Below are 19,305 nucleotides of genomic sequence, written 5' to 3'. Positions count from 1 at the left end.
TCTTCAACCTCTCAACACTTGCCCTTTGTTCACAATACAGGTCAGACCTCAGACACCCGCCGGTCCAGACAATATACCTAGCAAGAACCTAACAATTTTCTTTCAATTTCATTATATTAATTTTAATACCTATTTCCATTCGTGGCTTCCATGTATTATAACATTTCCTTTAATACATATAATATTTAAAGTTCCATGTGGTTTTTGCAAGCAAAAGTAATGAAGTTAGCATGAGAATAGCTAAAATTTAGGAAACACTGATTGAGAGATATAAAGAATGTGCTAGAAACTTTCAGTGGAAACAAGATTAAACACAGCCCCGAAATAGTGACCCACTCTATTGTGGTGAGAGGCTAGTAGCTACAAAGAATTTCAGTCTGATAAAGAAAACCATGTAGGGTTCTGAAATCATAGTAAGTGAGCCCAGCCCTAATCTCTCACTAACTGTGGGAAATAAGCATGACTCTTAGATATGATTCCATACAGAAAAAGTGGGAAGCTGGCCAAGTAGGACTGAGAATATCACAATGGAAGTTACACGCCGCGTTTGTTGATAGTGCCTGTAAATAAGACCTCTGCCCAGGGGGGAAGAAAAGCAAGGCTGTCAGAACAAAATGTCAGGCATGCTAGAGGTTGATGCTTCGATATATAAAGACCTCTCCTCTAATGCTGTGAAGGTCACTCTGGCCTGGGTTATCTCCTGGAACATAAATTTAGCTTACAAGTCCAGTTTTGTTTTGGTTGTTATCTAATTTCATAATGAAGTACCAAAAGAGATTCCTAGTACAATTTTTTTCCCCAGTATTAGCTATATAGTACTTCATACACTAGATGGAGCCAGCTTTATAATGCTTTGGGATTCATGAGCAGGTTTTGTGTTGTACTTGAAAAAAAATCATTACACAAAGTTATGGGAGAGCTGTGTGCTAACTAAATATACTTTAAATGTTTTAAATTTTCATTTCAGAGGTCAAAAGGCCCTATCATTTCAGCATTTTCTATAACTCTTAAGCTTAAATTAATATCAAAACATCAATAATACTATAAAACGTGTATTTCAAATATGTACATCTTGTAACTCATTGGTATTTAACTTCTTTATTAACATGTATTTATTATTATAGATTTTTAAACTGACAATTTAAAAAAGATACGTGCTTTTTTTTCTTTCCTTTTCTTTCTTTTTTTTTTTTATTTTTGCTTATGGGAAATGGAAGCAATTTTTAAATGCAATGTAATAAGCACGATCATCTCACTAGGACTTATAAAGACTGCCTCTGGATTAGGAGGGGTTTAGGGCAAAGAGAGTCACATGTAGGCAGAATGTAGACCATGAGAGCAGAAAAATAGTCCCTGGGGGCGGGGGGTAAAACTGATAATGTGCTTACAACATGAGAGGGCTGGTCTCCAGGACCAGTAAAAGTCCACTACCAAAAGACAAAAGAAAAATACCACTGTTCACAGTCACCAACCTAGGGTTGGGATGGGGCAGCTGGGAAGTACTAAGAGAAGGTAACAGCAATGATTCTCTCCAGTCAGTCACGGTAACTCAATGCCTTTCCATTGAATTTTAATACTTTGGAGCAGTAATTCTCAACAAGGGACAATTTTGTTCCCAGGGGACATCTGACAGGTCTAGAGACATTTCTGGTTTTTGCAAACAGAGAAGCAAGTGCTACTGGCATCTAGTAAGTAGAGGCCAGGGATGCTGTTAAACATCCTACAATGCACAGTACGGCCTTCACAAGAAAGAATATCTGGCTACAAAGGTCAATATTGCCCAGATTGGAAAACTCTATTGTACAGTAAGCACCTCTTTCATATAGAAAACAAAATACAGTCAGCCCCTCTGTATCCATAAGCTCCACATCCACACATTCTGCCAACCATGGATCAATAATATTAAAAAGCAAACAAATAAAAACAATGCAGCAATAAAAAATAACACAAATAAAAACTCAATATAGTATAACAACTACTTACATGTCATTTGTGTTGTACCAGGTATTAGAACTAATCTGTAGGTGATTTAAAGTATATGTGAGGATGTACATAAGTTATATGAAAATACTACACCATTTTAAATCAGACACTTGAGCACCCATGGATTTTGGTATCCAAGGGAGTCCTGAAACCAATCCCCCAAGGATACCAAAGGACAACTGTAGTTCCACCTCATTGTAAACATTAAATTATTAACAAAAAATTTTAAGTCTATGGGACACAATACATGATTCACTTCAGTCTATCACGTATGCCACAATATTAAAGTCAATGGGTCCAGGGATTAACGATTAAGAGGGAAGTGATCAGCCAGGCTCAGTGGCTCACGCCTGTAATACCAGCACTTTGGGAAGCCAAGGCGGGTGGATCACGAGGTCAGAAATTCGAGACCAGCCTGACCAATATGGTGAAACTCTGTCTCTACTAAAATACAAAAATTAGCCAGGTGTGGTGGCACATGCACCTGTAATCCCAGCTACTCAGGAGGCTGAGGCAGGAGAATCACTTGAATGTGGGAGGCGAAAGATGCAGTGAGCCAAGATCGTGCCACTGCACTCCAGCCTGGGCAACAGAGTGAGACTTTGTAAAAAAAAAAAAAAAAAAAAAGACGAAAGAGATCAATAAACTGAGGAATAATATTAACATAATGCATCACTACACATCAGTGAACATGAGTGATATGCCTCTACATGGATAAAATCAAGACAGATGTGGAATGAAAAAAGATGTCACACAGAATCTTGCCTTATGACCCCATTTATTTAAAGTTCAAAGTATAGTTTAGCGATGTAGTCAAAGATGCTAAAACTATAATGAAAAGCAAAGGAGTGATTAGAACAAAAAGGATGATGGTTAACTAGGTAGGGAGTAAAGAGGAGAATGCCTCAAAGATGAGGCTTCCAGAGGTTTCTGTTTTTTTAAGATGGATGGTGGGCACATGGTTATCTATTTTATTGGTCTTTATTAAACTGACAGGTATTACTTTATATATGTATATTTAATAATAATAATATTGAATATTGTTAGTAATTAAAAAGTTAAAAAATAAGGCATATAGGGAAGTAAAGAAATGGAGACAGCAAGTATAAACTACGCTTTAAAGACATTAAGAAAGATAGTAGCGAATTTTGACATAATTGGCTTAGGCACCACCAGGGTCAGAGGTATCTCTTACTCTTCCTTCCCCTTAGCCCTCTACTGAACAGTCACTTATCACATCTTATCTATCAGCCACCATCTCTGTCTTCACAGATATTCTGACATGGTGAAACTCTGGCCTGGACTACTAAGTTGTTCTGACAACTTCCCCCAAAACATTCTACACCTACTACTAGATAACCCTTCCTAAAGCATGATTTTGCTGTTTTCAGGCAACTACGGTCACAAAATTAATGGTTCATCACTATACAATGAATGATTTTTTTTAAAATGTTTTATTTAGACTAGCAATCAAGCACCAACTTATCTTTCTGGACTTATCTATTGTAATGATTCAAACCAATATAAACAACTTTCTCATTCTCTTCAGTAAAATGAAAGAGAGATGTATTAGCAAATGTTGGTGAGGAACAGAGCAAATGGAACATGCAGATGATGCTCCTGAGGGTGTAAATTCATAGAAAGACTTTTGGAAAATGATTTGCAGTATCTACCAAAAGCTGAACATATGCATGCCTCATAACCTAGTAATTCCATTTCTTAGTCCAAACTAGACAGAAATTTATATGTGTGTTCACCAAAAAGCATATAGCAATAATGTTCATTGCAACACTGCTCATAATAGTGCAGAACTCTAGGCAAACCAATTCCCATCAACAGTAGAATGGATAAATGGTGATGTAATCATACAATGGAATATACTATGAGAATGAACTATTGCTACATACAAACAAGGGATGAATCTCACATACATAATGTTAAGCGAAAGAATCCAGATGTGAGAGTACATGCTGTATGATTTCATTTGTATGAAGCTAAATAAAACCCAGACATGATTAATCTATGGTGTTAGAAGTCAGGATAGTGATTATACTTAGAAGAGGGGTTGACTAGGAGGAGGCACAAGGGTGCTAGTGATGCTGTATCTTAGAGATTGGGTGCTAGTTATCTGGTGAAAATTCCTCAGGCAGTGCATGTAAGATGTGCATACTTTTCTGTGGGAATATTATATTTCAATTAAAAGTTTACTAAAAGTACTTTAAAAATCTACCTATTCTTTAAGACTATTCATTGACAAACTTTCCTCACTTTCTTAACAATCTTCCTTGATTCCACCTAGATGCCTCTTTCTCCTCTAATGTCCCATAATGTAATTATAACCTTAAAATTACCTTAGAATTGTTTGCATATATCTGCCAAAAGAAATGGTTACATTACTGAGTGCATGGATCAGTATTTCCTTTAGGATTTCCCATAAATCACTGCATTATAGCAGCTCACAAATATTTGTGAGGTTTAAATTAAATTTCTGGAATTTAAATTACATGTATCAGCCTTTTCAAAGCAACCTTTGTGAGCATGTGAACATATTGGGTATATGCTATCATCTCCTTTTTTATTCTTTTACTTTTATTTAGATACACTAAAATTCACCTTCTGTTCAAGTTTTGAGATGCACACAGCCATGTCACCACCAGCACAATCAAGATATAGAACAGTTCCATCACCTCAAAATACTCTCTTGTGCTACTCCTTCATAGTCAAAACAGCCCCCATCTCCAATCCCCAGAAACCACCTATCAGTTTTCTGTTTCTATGTTTTGCCTTTTCCAGGATGTCATATGAATGGAATCATACAGCATTTAGGCTTTTGAGTCTGTTTTTTGTCCTTTAGCAAGTGCATTTGACCTTCATCCACATTGCTACGGGTATTGGTAGCTTGTTCCTTTCTATCACTAATTAGTATTCTATTGTATGGATAAACCACAGCTTGTTTATCCTTTCACTAGTATAAGGACATTCAGGCTGCTTCCAGTTTGGAGTAAATATGAATAAAAGGTGCTACCCATTTTTAAGATATACCAAAAAAAGAAAATTTGCAAATGACTGAGCCAAGGTCACAGTTACCAATGATAAAAAGAAATGGTACATATTTAATAGCAACCTATGGGAAAGGTGTAAGTCAATATTCCTATGTCAATAAAATCCAGCTCATAATATATTTTCCGTAAAGAGATTTTAAACTAACTTTTCTATATTTGGTACACATTAATGAGCCAGAGTTCAGAAGTGTTCAACCAAAGCACCTCTCTAAAGATTCCTTCTTGCCAATGTGACCCTGGTGACCGGACTATTATAAATAACTTTTATGTCTTGATCTACGCGTAACTATTCATCATTGCTGTGTAAATCGGCAATGATGCCCGACCAGCCTCCGCCTTTCATCTGACCTACTGTACTCATTTGTGATGCACAGAGAGCGTGGCAAGTGATGGGCCCAGCACTTGGGGGCTCCATGAACATGCAAAGAAACGGGCTACTTAGATGATTATGCAGAGGGGGTAGCTACAGCTGCACTTATTTCTGTTGATTTAGACACAAAACAACATATGTCCAAATCCTCGGGGGCAGACTATCACAAAATTTCCATTAGCTGGCATTCTGGGTGCCTGTCTGGGGAGCCTGAGCCACTGTCTGTCCAGGGTCAAGGCCACGGGGAATGGAAATGCCCAAGAAAAACATTTTAGGGAGGGAGCTGCCTTGCACCTGGCACCTTGGTTAATGACAGCACATCGGTTCTAAGTCTTTAAGACTCAAAAGCGGCATGCAAACAATTTTTGCTTTGCAGGTTTTTGTTTCTCTGCAATAGTCACTAGGAAAATCATGAGAACCTCATTCTTTGGCCCCTTCCAAAAGGTTCTTTAGTAATAATAATAATAGCAGCTAATTATGGAAGGTATGCTATGTATTCCCATGCTAAGCATCTTACATGCATTACCTTATTTTAATCTTCAACAACAACCTTCTACCTTTAATATTATTACAGTATCCCTTCTACCAATGAGGAGAACGAGACTTTGAGAGACTGTATCACTTGCTAAAAGGGTTTGCAAAGAAGGTCTTCAACCCAAGGCACAGCTGGAATCTAGATCCTATGTTCTTAAGCCACAGGCTATATCACCTCACTGTCTAACTAGTAACTACATTTATTCATCCAAACACTCCAAAAATATCATCCTATTATATCTATCTAGGGAAATAAACACAAATAAGATATGCTCTTTTCCTCTGGGAGCTTATTATTTACAGGAGGGTGGGGGATCCTATAAACAATAACACCTTAACCTTTTTGGTCAAATACTTTTCTGAGATTCATATGAAAACTACAGACTCCAGAGAAAATTCACACAGGCATAGACACAAAAAACTCAATTGACTGCTCAGACCACAGGTTAAGAATCCCTGGAATACTTAAGTAGCTGACTACAAACTGCATGGAGTTTTGATTAAGACAAGAACAAAATATTATGAGAATTCAAATGAGAGACCCCAGGGTAAAGAAGTCCTGAAGACTGAGAGGTATATAAGTCAGGCAAAGAAACAAGGATGGTGGACCTTCAGTGGAGAGGTACATGCTAGGCAAAAGAGCTAAAGAGGAAACAGGAGGAAAGCAGGGAGAGGCAACAGACCCCTGAAATGGTCCAAGCAAGAGTTTCCTACTTCTAGAAAGGATGTGGTGAGAATGAGGTATCAGAGTCCAGGCTCTGGGGTCAGACAGTACTAGCCTCAAATTCAAGCTCTTCCCATTTCTCATTAGCTATTCACCCAGGGGGAAATTACTCAAGCCCTCTAAGCTTCAATGTCCTCATCTGCAAAATGAGCATAAGAACAGTCTCAACTTCACAGGCTGTTGTGGAACAATGCATAGATTAATGCCTGGCATGCACTTCGCACAGAACCTGAAGTGCAAGCAGTCAATGCACTGCAGCCATTATCATAAACAACATTATCATCACCGCCACCACCACCTTGGTCACCAGAGCCTGATACAAACATGGCATCACAAAGGGAACTCCTCTAAAACGGCACCATAACTGAAATCCTTCACTTACATTCGGGCCATCCTGCTTTGTTCATAAACACAAGAGGTACTGTAGAAGAATCTTTGCCCAAATAAAGTTCCAGTGCAAAAAAGCTCTCTCTCAGTATCCTTCCTTTGTATACTCACACCCTATTATTTATTTTCATTAATCACACAATAATGTGAGAAGTACATTCTAGAGAAGGGGGGAAATTACAGAAGTCTTTGGGATGTCTGTGGTGGGTTTGTTTTTGAACACCATCCGTGTCTGCTTTTTCCTTATATAAGGATAGAGGTTGCGAGCCAAGCAGATGTTACATACAATGGTCATTGCCATCACGTTCACAACAAGCATCTGAAAACATAAATTTTTCCAAAGCCCTTTTGCACTCAGTCTTTGTCACCACTCTGAGCATGATATTACCGTGCAGAAAGAGAAAAATGTTACAAAATATTCTACTCGATTCTTCTTCATTGTGTTCTCAGGAATCATTTATTTTAAATTCTTCCTGTGGTCTAAGAGCTAACATAAAAGTATCATACTGGAATCCATCCATGAGTGCTCGAGGAAATGTGTGGAGAATACTGTGTTTTGATTCCTCAGCCATGGTAATAGACAGAACATTCACGAAACCCCTGCTCTTTAAAATATTCCATGGCCAGCCAATATTTGTCAGAGTGATATTGCCATAGAGTCAGCTCTGGAAAAATAAAGTCATGAGAAAACACAACCATTTTCATCTTCCCCAGAACGCTGGCCAGGATATCTGCTTATCTCTGCCATCTATGCTGACAACATCTACAAAAATCACAATGTTCCCCTCACTTGAAAGCACACAAATGAAAGGAAAGCATAGGGTTCCAACAATTCTCCCTGAACCCAACAGACTGCTGTAACAAATTCGCAAAGCTTTCTTCCAGCTTTAAATTTGTTCTTCTGCAAGAGCATAGTAACAACTGAGTTCATTCTATCTACACTGAAAATAAGCAGAAGAAAACCTAATTGTTCATGAACAAGAATTTTTTCATGAAATAGAAAAGAAGGAAGGAGTTGAGGCTGATGGGAAATAATGTGGCCAGCACATCATTAAATGTGGAAAGAGCTCTTGGGCTATGAAGCATGTGGGATTGGGAAGACGGTAGTTAGGAAATACCCATGTGTTATCTGAATCAAAACAAGAATTCCTGTTATGAAGGGGTTCCCCAGTGGCTTTTAGAAAATCTGATATAAACTCTCAAGAAACTGAACCATGGCAAAGTCTTGGAGGAGTCCACAAGAAAGCCAGAGAAGTGTTAGTTATGGAGTAGACCTTTCTCTCCATCTGACACCTGTTCCATGTGAAAGAAATGATTTTCACCAGAAAAGATCATCAGTCACTAATGCCACTAACAGAATCCATTTAGCCATTTAGTGAACGAATTCTTTTCATATTTCTGTTTCTATAACTGCTAGTCATCCTTCTGTGTACGTAACATACTCTAGGAGTTAAAAACACAACCCCTGGAGTCAAACTACCTGGTTCTGCCACTTACTAGCTCTGACCTCATTTTCCCATCTGTAAGTAAAGACAATAACTAAATGAGTTATGCAAATAAGACATTACCAATAGGTCTGGCCTTCCCGCCACTCTTCAGCCTTTTCAATCTCCTCTCGTTCTAGTGTGAATTTCTTAGGAAGGAAACAGGCAGAATGTGTGATGTCTTTCCAGTGTGACTCCAACACTGTCTTCCGAAAGAGCTTGAAAATGCATCCTTTGATTTTATTCACTCTTTACCAAATATGTACTGAGCTCTTAGTGTGAGCTCACAGTTACTATATTAGAAGTTGGAATACACTAAGGGAAAAAAACGGACACAACAACTCAGACACAATCCTTGCACTTAGTCTAGTTCCTACTGTCCCACTGTCCTTACAGCAGGTAACTAATATTTAGCCGAATTTAGAGGACTGTCTCCCAAACAGTGACACTAATGTCCTCAAGAGGAAACAGTCAAAGAATCCCAGGTCCCTTTCCTGGGTCATAATAATCCCCAGTTTAATGTGTAGATATGTCTAAGTGCAGAAAATAGGGAATTATCATTAGAGAAATTCCTTGGGCACATGTTTCAGGACTAGGCATCTTCCTTGCCATTAATCTCTGGGACTGTATTAAACAATCAGCTAAGATCCTGCTTTTGAGATGCTTTATATTCCTTCCTTTTTTTTTTTTTTTTTTGAGAAAGAGTCTCACTCTGTTGCCCAGGCTGGAGTCAAGTGGCACACTTTTGGCTCACTGCAACCTCTGCCTCCCGGGTTCAAGTGATTCTCATGTCTCAGCCTCCTGAGCAGCTGGGATTACAGGCGCACACCAACATGCCTGGCTAATTTTTGTATTTTTAGTAGAGACAAGGTTTCACCATGTTGAGACCAGGCTGGTCTCAAACTCCTGACCTCAGGTGTTCCACCTGCCTTGGCCTCCCAAAGTGCTGATTATAGGTGTGAGCCACTGGGCCCGGCCAAAACCATTGTTGTGTCCATCTGTTAACTGCACAAATATTTACCAAATGCTTACCAAGAGCCAAGGACTAGACTTGGCACTGGGTAGAAACTAGCAAGGCATGGTCCTTCTTCTACACAGAATCTTAGCATTTTAGAGACGAGTTCCCAGACATGGTCCAGAAGGTCACAGTTCACACCATTAGGCAAGGCAGTATTTGAAGTAAAAGCAATGTCTAATACTAAATCCAGTATGATCTCTCCTCTGGGATTTTACTTCCATTGCTGCCCCTTGGTTCGCTATGCTCTTCCCCAGATAGCTGCACAGCTCACTCCTCATTTCTCAATTAATTTAGATCTCTGTTCAAAAAAAAAAAAAAAAAAAAAAAAAAAAAAAAAACCTAGGCAGCAAGGTCTAACCTATCATCTTCAAATTAAAGACAAAGCCCTTTGGTGTTATTTTTCTTTATAGCACTTACCAACTCCCAGTAGAATGTAAACTCCAGTAGGGTGCATATCTTTGCCTCTTTTATTTATTGCTCTATCCCCAGCACCAGAACAGTTCTTGCCACAGAGTAGGTGTTCAATAAACATTCGGTGAATGAATGAACCTAGTGTTCTTTTTACCTACACATGTACACACAGAGCCATGACACTCCTGCCAAGGAAGCTCGCAACCCTAAGAGGGACATTAAAGAAAAGCCAATCCAGTAATGCCAACGAGTAGAACATGCTTTGACAGCAAGATCAGCTGGGGTGGTGGGCCAACAATGGGTTGCAGACCAAGAAAAATCAAGGAAAACAGGACAAGTAGCATTCAGCCTCAATGTCATGGAGGCAAAGCGGGAGGCAGGGAAAAGATGTGGTGAACTAGACACAAACACATCTAAGGGCTAACTGGGTCTAGTTGTGTCCTCTTATTTCTCAAGGAAATATGGAAATTCCAAATTGTATGTGAAAATTACTTAACTCTTCAGTTCTTAAAGCAAAATCAGGGAGAGTCAACCAACTTTAGGTACAAAACAACTGTATATGCTGAATATCCTATGTCTTCTCAGAGTCTCTGTGAGGAAATAGAAAAAAAAAAAGAAAAGAAAACAAAGAATTGCAGAGCTCTGAATGGTACTAGAATCAAGTAGACTCAAAAATAGATCAGAAAAATAGCTGAAATCACTTTAAATTTACTAGGCCAAAAATAAAAATGAAATGATCTGGGAGAAAGAAGTCGTTCTCCTAATTTTAATGTTTATATATTTAATACATCTTGCTTCTTTCTAAAAGAACTTAAAGCAATTTATGAAAAAGCACACAACATCCCAAGATGAACCAACAATGGAAAATTCATATAAGTGGATGAAGGAAATAGAATGAAGGAAAGATAATTCGAGAAAAAAATAAAACGAGCTCAGGAATAAGATTAGTACACAAATGCAAATAAAAGCCCGCACATTTTCTAGAGGTGGGTCACAAATTGCTTTCTAAGCTGAGGGCTTACAGTTAAACATCTACAGGGGCCAGGCAGGTAAAATTAAAAAAAGGTAAAACTGAAGAGTGCCTGTTCTATTTTAAGGAAAATGGCAATACTTTATTGAATCCCATGGTTGCCATAGAGACATGAGAGTGCAATGTTACCAGATCTGATTTTTCAATAAACCCTAGTAATTCAAACACACTTATGTGAAATCTTCTCAGCATCGGAATGCTGGCATGGCAAATAGTTTTTCTTTTTGTCTGAAAAAAAAAAATGTTTAAGTTCCTTGTATATTCTGGATATTAGTCCTTTGTCAGATACATAGATTGCAAAAATTTTCTCCCATTCTGTAAGTTGCCTGTTCACTCTTACGATAGTTTCTTTTGCTGTGCAGAAGCTCTTTAGTTTAATTTGATCCCATTTATCAATTTTGGCTTTTGTTGCCATTGCTTTTGGTGTTTTAGTCATGAAGTCTTTGCCCATACCTATGTCCTGAATAGTACTGCCTAGGTCTTCTTCTAGGGTTTTTATGGGTTTAGGTCTTATGTTTAAGTCTTTAATCCATCTTGAGTTAATTGTTGTATAAGGTGTAAAGAAGGGGTCCAGTTTCAGCTTTCTACATACGGCTAGCTAGTTCTCCCAACACCATTTATTAAATAGGGAATGCTATCCCCATTGCTTGTTTTTGTCAGGTTTGTCAAAGATCAGATGGTTGTAGACGTGTGGCGTTATTTCTGAGGCCTCTGCTCTGTTCCATTGGTCTATGTATCTGTTTTGGTACCAGTACCATGCTGTTTTGGTTACTATAGTTCTACTATAAACACACATGCACACGTATGTTTATTGCAGCACTGTTCACAATAACAAATACTTGGAACCAACCCAAATGTCCATGAATAATAGACTGGATAAAGAAAATGTAGCCCATATAGACCATGGAATACTATGCAGCCATAAAAAGAATGAGCTGATGTCCTTTGTAGGGACATGGATGAAGCTGGAAACCATAATTCTCAGCAAACTAATGCAGGAATGGGAAATCAAACACCACATGTTCTCACTCATAAGTGGGAGTTGAACAATGAGAACACATGGACACAGGGAGGGGAATATCACACACCAGGTCTATTGTGGGGTGGGGGGCTAGGAGAGGGAAAGCATTAGGAGAAATACCTAATGTAGATGGTGGGTTGATGGGTGCAACAAACACCACAGCATGTGTATACCTTTATAACAAACCTGCATGTTCTGCACATGTATCCCAGAATTTAAAGTACAAATAAAAACAAAACAAAAACCTGGGTGGGTCAAAAAAAAAAAAAATGTCTGTAGCCATAAAGAGGAAGAAAACATGATCAATTATATGACTAACTATATACATAAAATAAAAACCCAAAGTTGTGTAGAAGTACAGTCATTGGTGGTACTGAAACCAGAGAGACACTTCACCCAAGAGTCTTCGTAAAGAGGACATTGTAACACCCACAAGACAGACACCCTATACAACAAAGATTTGTAAGGCTCTATCTTGTAACGAGATTCAGTAGGGGCAGAGGCATAATATTAAGTATAATCCAGTAAAACTAATTGCTGGGGGTGGAGGGAGGATGCACAAGTTCTCAGGGATATCAAAATCTCAGAATAGAGATTTCTGCTGGTCTAGATTATTTCTGGTAGAGATTTCAAGATTTCCCTGAACTATTTTATAACCAATGACCCCTTTTGATAAATGTAAATTTCTCACACCTTCTTTCAATATTGACACCTTGGAAAATGATTTGTCAAACAACATACCCTTCCTTCCTCATTGTTGTTGGGTATCCAGAGAAACAAATGAACCTCTGTCCTTCACACTGCAATCCATAAATATTGGTTTTTCATAGCGCCATTTCATAAGTATTGAGTACCACTAGGTTCAAGGTTATAGTCCCTGGCAAGGACCTGGAGCAAGGTATTCTATAGGGTTTTCAGTTCAATGCCATTTGCTTTACTGGACAGCCCATCTGGCAGTGGAACTGAAAGTTGTAAATGCCAAAGTCCTTGGCACATCTCCAGACTCCAGCCAGGGAAGAATATGTAGGTAGGACTGAATGTCTCCACAAGAAAAATAACTTTCTGTGTCTGATCCGGGTCACAAACAAACAAACAAAAAAAAAATAAAGTTTACACCACATGGCAATGCTCCATGGAACCCCTGAGGTGGCAATGGGGAGGCTGGGTTCTACACTGGGCTCTGGACATACCTAGAGCTAGTGCAGCTTTTCATCATCCATCTCATACACAGTCAGTTCTGTTATCACATTGATTTTGGAAATGTAAATTTGTTACACAGTAAACAACTTGAGCATATCCCCCAAGAATTTCGGTTTGCTTGTGCGTGATTCTGCCTTCAAGAAACAGTAGGTTAACACCCTGAAAACTGAACCCAGCTGCACCAAGCAGACACTTCAAACGTCTACCAGCTACCTCAGTTTACTAAGAGTGTTATGCATCACACTCATTCACTTCTGATGCTATAATTTTTGATCCAATTTCAGATAAGCTTCCTTCTACCACTTTATAATAACTCACCAGCTGCAACTCTTCTGAGGGTACTTCTACAAGCAAAATCCAGGTCTTATTCAAGGCAAGTAGCAAGTTTGTTGTCATATTGATGTATTGCTTAAACATTTAAAGGGTGTAAATCTGTCTACTGTGTTTATTAGCTTCCTATCTTTTCTTTTTTAAAATGTCACTGATGAAATTTTTTAGCATTGTGCTTCTAGCCCCATTTTTCCTATACATTGTGTGTTGTCTACTGCATGATTTTGCAGTAGCCTGATGATTTTTTAGAAACACATATGTTGTGTTATAGCAGAACTGACTATACTGGGATTTTACATAAAATCTTATTTGAAAAAATGAATTTTGCTAGAATGTAAGTTCCACTCAAAGCTACTATGCTGCCCAACTACAGAGGACACCACTCACATCATATATGGTATGTATCATGTTTACTATTAATTCATCAACTGGTGATTTAACAAAGAGGTATGTAAAGCTTAACATCCGTTGTGAAAGTATTATGCTTTGAAGAATGTATTCGTTTACTGTGGAAAACTAAAGGCAAACAAAAATGTATACAAAACAAATTATTCATCATCTTCACAGGTAAACATTTTGATACTTTTCCTTTCAGTCTTTCTTCTTTGTACATATAACACCACTATCCCTGCTCTGTGCACAATTTCACTTGACCTACTTATTGTAGCTTGGCTTTAAAATTGACCTGCCACTTCTAAATTAAATATGCTTTCTTTTCAGAGACGAAAAGAAGTACTGTCAAATTGACTCAATCATTTAACATTAATTAATTAACATTAATTTAAGATAGTGCATGCTTTCTGCTGAGCACTGTGCTCTGTGACACACAAATTACAATATTCCATAATCAGTGCTTAACCACCAAGAGGACTTATTAAAGTTTCCAAATTTGGCACAGCTGCAACCTTTCTTACCCTTAAGATGAATTACTATTTTCATTCCAGTTTTAAGATTTGTTAAAAATATCAATTGTATAAATAGCACACTCAGAAAAGAAAATGGACTTGTATTATTAGTCTCCTGCAAATTGCAGCTTCAAAAATTGCATCCTGCACTTTTTATCCATCACCTTTTCAAATATTGTACCACCAAAATTAACCATACAAAACGAAGCTGTGTTTGAACATTTTAAGCAATAAACATACACATTAAAGTGTCGTGAAGATTGCCTACTATTTTTCCCTCTTCTTTCTTCCAATAGTTATTTTAAGATCTGATTATTTTGTATGTGTGAATATGGATTTAAGGGTTTAATAAATTACATCGAAGATATATGTACTTAAGCCCAGTCTTGAATGTATTCTCATCTACAAAAGGTGAAATACGTCTGTCATTCCATATGCTTATTTAAGTTTCTGAACTGGCAACATACAACTAGAAATAAAAAGCAGTTTAGGGGCCTGTGGTGGCTCACACCTGTAATTCTAGTACTTTGGGAGGCCAAGGTGGGTGGATCCCTTGAGACCAGGAGTTCAAGACCAGCCTGGCCAACATAGTGAAACCCCATCTCTACTAAAAATGCAAAACTTAGCCGGGCGTGGTGGCATGTACCTGTAATTCCAGCTACTTGGAAGGGCGCGGCATGAGAATTGCTTGAACCTAGAAGGCAGAGGTTGCAGTGAGCTGAGATCATGGCACTGCACTCCAGCCTAGGCAACAGAGTGAGACTCTGTTTCAAAAAAAAAAACAGTTTTGGGTTTCATCCTGAATCACCTTTCCATGACATGTTGAGAAATACTGACAAATGATGACAACAGGACAAAATCTGAAGAGGCTGGATAATTCACATACATAATAATCTGCTCTGAAATCATTGATAATTAATTTTCCTATCTCTTTTTTTTAAAAAAAAGCTCTTTGGTAAGTCATTACGGAGGTTAAAGAATGGCAGAAGAGGTGCCAATCTCCACCACATTTTATTTTTCCCTTTCTCTCATTGAAAGAAACAATTGCCTTTTTATTCTAACCATTTCTGGATGGTAGTTGAGCCTTCCATCAAGATTCCTGTCCCTTTCAAAGACCTCTGTGTATATGTGACACGATGGATTAAGTGTTCCAGCTCACCCCAGGCAATAAATTTTCTCAAACCTCACAGTGGTTCACCTTATTGTGCCCATAGAAGTGTTCCTGGCACAGCCTTTTGAGAAGGGGTGAAAGCAAACTCCATCACATTTCTACCAAAGAAGATTTCACAGCAGAGGACAGAGGACCACCCTTGCAAGGAGGACCAGACGTAAGGTCTAGGAGTGTAGTCTGGACTCACCCTTGGCAACAGAGACGTCTCTTTACAGTATTATATATTATCTCACATTCCATTCCATAATATACCCTTGCTTACATCAGCATTTAAAAGCCCCTAAATTACTGATCAGCTGAAATGGGATACTTTTGTACCCTTACCCAAAATATTCAGGAATTACTGGTGTCCCAGAAAAAGAGGCCACATTAACCTCCTACTTCACAGAGCCCTTAGCACAGGCCTCCAGACTTGGGGAGGAGGGCTGTGGGGAGAGGGGGATGGGGTGCAAGTATTTATATGTGAGATCCACAGCAATAAGAACATAAGTGCTTTCATTTTTAAAGGTCCTAATGTGAATCTTTTCATTTTTCAAAAAATCAACTGAAATTCCCTTACATGTTTTTTTGTTTGTTTGTTTTTTAAATATCAGTTTCTTTCATGGGTACTGAATATTAACGAATGAAAGGTCGGTTCCCTTCTGACCCACCACATAGATATAACTACCATTCAGAATAGCTGTGGGCCACTGACATGCCCCAGCCCCTCATGGTGGCCTCCGTGAGCTAAAGCGAAGTAGGTAGGAGAGTTCAACCAGCCAATGGCTGGGAGGATGCAACTGAGCTCTTCCTTTGAAAGAGCACCTCAGAACTCCATTATTCATTACAGTATCCTAAAATAGACAAGAAGATGAAATCCTCAACTATGTTAGGCACCGGAAGAAGAAAAAAAAAAAGTAGCCACAAAATGAACACTGCCTTTAAAAAGTAATTACGGTTAAACTTTAAAAAAAAAAAAAAAAAAGAAAATCACATGATTTGGTTCCTTGTACTATAGTTAATGAAAAGGGGCATTTAACTTCCAGTGGGAAAAGCAGTGTTTTTATCATTTCATCAGCGATTAGTACAAAGCTCATTTGTAAGAGCTAAGAGAATCTTCACTTTTTTATTCGAGAACCAACATTCTCTGGAGTTAGAATCCAGCGACTTATTCTCATGTGTAACATTCTCCCAAGTCTCTTTAAAGGAAAAAAAAAATGAACTTCACATTGACTGATGCATGACACTGTTTCAATACAAAAATGAAAAAATGAAAAAATGTGCAGGTTGAAACCATTATTACATGTCATAAAGCACCAGTAATGGCCACTCAGCAAAATCTAAACCTTTTTTAAGGTCATAAACAAGCACATAAAGTGTGCTACACTAATTTATTGGAAAACTCCTCTTGAAAAGAAAGGGTCATGAAAGGCTGCAGCTCAATCATACTGCTCCCCACACTTCAGCCACAGAACTTACACACGACCTTTGCAATTCCCCTTGCAAATTCTTTCAGCACTTGGGCATCTGACTTTTAAAATTAGGGGGAGGTGAGGCAAAGCTATAAAAATCAGCAGCAGGGACACCAGAATACGCTGAAATATGACCAACGTCTTTCTTACAGAAGAAATGCAAGAAATACTTATTTACAGAATCTAATGCAGACAGCAACTCGTCAGATCTCCATTACCACTTTATATCCTAAAATCAGAAAAGCAAAATAGACTTACCCCTGGAAGCCATCCTATAGGCTGACTCAGAAAAATAGCCTGTTGACAAGCCAAAAAACAGTTACCAACCAATGCGCCAGAAACTCACAGGGCTTAATCCTCCCATCCACCTACTACCCCTGCCACTATGTATGCATCTGGCTTTTGTTAAAGAACTTCTGCAAACGTACAGTGGATGAGTAATCATTCAGACTTTGTAAAACACGCCAAATCCATCACTTATAACAGTTGTTTCATTTACTCATCACATTTTTGTGTGTCTCAATTTTTTTTTTAGCAAAATTAGTGCTTTTGCTGATGTAAATTCCCTGCCACCAGGGCACGTACATATTGTCCAAAAGGCAGGAGGCCGCCTATTCTGTGTATAACTTTTTCCGAGTCTTTATCAGTTGTAATGTTGAACTAATCTGAAATGCATAGCCTACTTGACAAACCATCTTTTAAAATTAATATTACCACTATTTACCTAAGTACAAGAACATTTCCATTCAATTCTACTGTATCTTCTTTCATTTAAAAAGGCAATTTTTAAGTAATAATAATTAGAAATGCTAAAGAATATTAAACATAAATTCATTCCTATCTCCCCATCTAATTCATTCTGTAAGATAAAATCACTGCTGGCAATTTGAATGCACCCTTCCAGAACGTTCTATGTACATATTATGCAAGTGTGTATACACACATACACACATGCATGCACACTTCAAAAAACCCTTAGGGACTGATGAGTCTTGAACATCAGAGTTTTCCAGATTTTATAGAGATAATCTCTAGGTCTTATACAGTATAGTATCTCCAGTGAGATTAGGGCAACAGCTTGTAATCAAGTACATTAACATTTCTGCCAGGAAACATATGAATATTCAATTAAGTGGAATAATAAAGACTATAAATAGCCTTGTGTCACTTCAGGTCAGGTAATTCTGCCAATGAGGTATCAGAAAAAAAAAAAATCCTTCAACCTTCAGAGAATTTTGGATTTCAGATTTGAAGATAAGATATTTCAGACCTATTATTTTTCTCCCAGTTAGATCAAGTTTTGGAAACTTTATTTTTATTATAAATGTTCATGATTGGAAATTTTTAAAATACACATGAATAGAATTTAAGTCGCCTATCAAATCCCACTAGACAGATAATTCAGCTCTTATTCAGTCATATATTGAGTGCCTCTTGAGAGTATAGGCTCAGTACTCTGTAGGCACATTAAAAAATTAAAGCAAACACTACTCCTGTTTTCAAACAAGGTAGAAAGTAATACCTGTCTTAAAAAATCAGAAGGTATTGTGCTACTGAAGCTCAAAGGCAGTGTCAAGTGGACACATATTATCTTTTAGGCTGCCCAACACCTTTTAAGATACTTCCTGTGCTTGAAAAATTCCCCTTCTAACGAATGTAGAGGGAGATCGAGATAGCTTTGACTTTAGAAGCCAAAGGTTCACTTTCTGAGACTCTCTTGCAGCTAGCATGAAGACATATGCCTCCAGGTTCTCAATCAGATATACCTGGGGCAAATAGTGTGAAGCTGTATGTACGCTGGTAAGGAAAGATGCAGTTACATATGGAAGCCCTAAGGGTCAGGGCTTGGCTGTGTGGTCTAGCGGTCCACATTGGGGATGTCAATGGTGCAGGCTGCAGTATCTGTGCCCAGTGAGGGCAACATCAATATTTCCATTGGATCAGTTCTACAACATGCTGGGGGAATCAGTTCTGGCCAGTCAGCCTCTGATTTGTTTCTCTGTCCTCCAGGGACCCAGAGCTCCTAAAAATCCTTTAATAACCTCTCTTTATGCTTAAACTAAGGAGAGTTCAGTTTTCTGTTGATACAACCAAAAAATCTGACTGCTACAAGGAATAAATTTCATTTAACAAAGCAAGGCAGCACAATGTACTGAAAAGCTGAAAAAAGCAGTTTCAAAATTTGTTATCCCACCCTGTCCTAACTGACTCTGGACCCACAGAC

General features: G+C 38.2%; 1 protein-coding gene across 8 annotated transcripts in view; it reads right to left on the bottom strand.

Moving 5' to 3' along the window:
* The window catches only part of MITF (melanocyte inducing transcription factor), a 221,504-nt gene that overhangs the window by 105,041 nt on the left and 97,158 nt on the right, over nucleotides 1-19,305 (bottom strand). For 2 of the 8 annotated variants that reach the window (XM_030917633.1, XM_030917529.1), the window contains exon 2: nucleotides 17,340-17,378. The exons of the other annotated variants lie outside the window; for them this stretch is intronic. The gene's annotated coding sequence lies outside the window, so the exon portion shown is untranslated. The remainder of the gene's footprint in view (nucleotides 1-17,339; nucleotides 17,379-19,305) is intronic. 8 annotated transcript variants of the gene reach the window in all.

Source organism: Rhinopithecus roxellana, chromosome 1 (genome assembly GCF_007565055.1).
Source record: "Rhinopithecus roxellana isolate Shanxi Qingling chromosome 1, ASM756505v1, whole genome shotgun sequence".
Classification (NCBI taxonomy): domain Eukaryota; kingdom Metazoa; phylum Chordata; class Mammalia; order Primates; family Cercopithecidae; genus Rhinopithecus; species Rhinopithecus roxellana.
The sequence above is the reverse complement of the archived record's forward strand: the minus strand, read 5'-3'. Positions and strand labels throughout refer to the sequence as shown.